The sequence below is a fragment of the Nicotiana attenuata genome, unplaced genomic scaffold (assembly GCF_001879085.1).
Source record: "Nicotiana attenuata strain UT unplaced genomic scaffold, NIATTr2, whole genome shotgun sequence".
Taxonomy (NCBI): domain Eukaryota; kingdom Viridiplantae; phylum Streptophyta; class Magnoliopsida; order Solanales; family Solanaceae; genus Nicotiana; species Nicotiana attenuata.
In genome coordinates this window covers 4,228-6,434 of record NW_017686146.1, presented here as the reverse complement: position 1 = coordinate 6,434, position 2,207 = coordinate 4,228, and the positions used below count along the sequence as shown (strand labels likewise).

The following is a 2,207-nucleotide window of genomic DNA, read 5'->3' as shown; positions in this document are numbered from 1 at the left end:
TACCACCGGTTGGGCAGTCATGCATATTCATTTACCATCGAGCTACGGCCGATCGGATAGTCGTGCATTTACCACCGAGCTACGGCCGGTTGGGCAGTTACACATTTACCACCGAGCTATGACCGGTCGGGCAGTCATGCATTTACCACCGTGCTACGTACTATTGTAACATATACATAAAAGATAACTACATTACTACTGGGTCATTGCTCATAATAAGCGAAATCTTTAACCTCAAAATTAAGGTATACAATCTCTACCAGTAGGTTAATTGCACTAGTAATGTAAACATTGTTCGTGCATATTTTTCCTTTTTTTCTTCGTTTTTCTTATAACAACGACAACAACTACATACCAGTATATTTCCAAAAGTACAGTCTAGGGAAGGTAATATGTATCCAATCCTTACCCCTACCTTGTGAAGGTAGAGTGGCTGTTTCCGAAAGACCCCGGCTCAAGTATTTTTGTATACGCCGCAAATATAAATTATATTCATTTTCTAAATACTTCATTAGTTATATCTTAGATCTAATTTCATATCTTATGGATGGATCCTATAAATCATGTTGCAATGATTAAACTTTTATATATAGCTGGAAGAAATTTATGCTGAAAACAACCTTCAACAATCCTGGGGAGGTGGTGAGCAAAGTGGCGCTTACAGCCAGCAGCATCCTCAAACTCAGGGTTTTTTCCAACCTCTAGAATGCAACTCCACCTTGCAAATAGGGTGAGATTCTAATTTTATTAGTTATTACTCCTAATTGCTATGTTGCGCGAACTCTCCAAAATGTTGCCGCACCCGTGTCGGATTCTCCAAAAATACACTGCTTTGGAGTATCCGACACGCACCCGACGACATCTTCGGAGAGTCCGAGCAACATAGCCTAATTGTACTCCCTCTTTTTCATTTTACGTGAAGATGATTAACTGGATAAGAATTTCAATAACGAAATTTCTATAGCTACAAAATCATGTGATTAACAACGTAAAAATGAGCAGTACTCCAAAGTAAATTATATTTAAATATAAAAGTGTGTCATTGTTTTCTGAACTAGCTGAAAAAGATAGAGTCACGTAAAATGGAAGAGAAGTAGTATTTTCAACTATATGCTGGGACTGATATATATGGGAAATAGGTATGCAAAGCACATTCACTATCTTCCACTAGAATTATTTTGTTGAGAAAAGATCAACAAAATAATGCGTGAAATGGTACTCTATATCCACTAACTTAAAATTCTGGATCTACCTATATCATATATTCCCGACTTCGAATGGGGATAGACTAAGGCTTATTTTCCTTTGATGATAGGTATGATCCAGCAAGTTCAAGCCAAATAACAGGTGTAACCAGTGGCCAGAACATCAGTGGCATAGTCCCAGGTTGGATGCTGTGAATGTACCTTAAAAGCTAATCTTCATGTCATATCATAAGCAAATAAATGCAGTTATTCAGCTATCTGAGAACTGTAACCTCCTTTCTCTTAGTTTCTAATTTTGTGCAAAGCGCTGTGGATACAGTTGCTTAGAGATGTTTTATCAACCATAGCTGATGTAGAACAATTTTATGACACATTTAAAGCACTTTTCCACAATCTTTATACTGTGAGAAAGCTTCAACTTTTAACATATTTAATTTTTGCAAAATAAGTCCGTTTTTGGATGGATTATCATTCTTTTTAGTTTAACTTTTTGTTAATTCATAAAAGATGGGTAAAAATAAATCAATGTTTTTTGTACTCAACTTCGAATACTGAAAGTTTGAAGAAGAAAGAAATGTATGGAGCATTTGTATATGCTAGGCACAAAATGTGCTATAACGACTTTGTTGCAGAATATCGTGGGTTAAGCACACAATCACACACAAAGAAAATATAGAAGAAAAATCAATACAAGGATTTAACGAGGTTCGGCTAAGCCCTCGGGGCAAAAGCAGAGAGAGTTTTCCACTATGAATGAGAAGAAAAGCACAATACAATCTATAGAATCCCCAACTACAACCCCTATATATAGATCCCAAAAGGTCCCAAACCTATAAGAGAAAGGTTTCCCAATTTGACTAGGACAATAGCTTTTCCTTTTCCAAATCTATTAGGACAACGGGTTTTCCTAAACCTATAGGGATTATGGGTTTCCTAAAAATACAAGGAAATAATTCAAGCCACAAAATAACAAATCTTCCCCTTGGCTTGAATTCTCTTCAT

At 36.3% G+C, this 2,207-nt stretch overlaps 1 long non-coding RNA gene across 1 annotated transcript; it reads left to right on the top strand.

Moving 5' to 3' along the window:
- Positions 1-568: 568 nt before the first annotated feature.
- LOC109222190 lies at positions 569-1,634 on the top strand. Its single transcript, XR_002067367.1, has 2 exons — positions 569-730; positions 1,316-1,634. It is a non-coding gene; the product is annotated as an uncharacterized LOC109222190 (long non-coding RNA).
- The last annotated feature ends 573 nt before the right edge of the window (positions 1,635-2,207 follow it).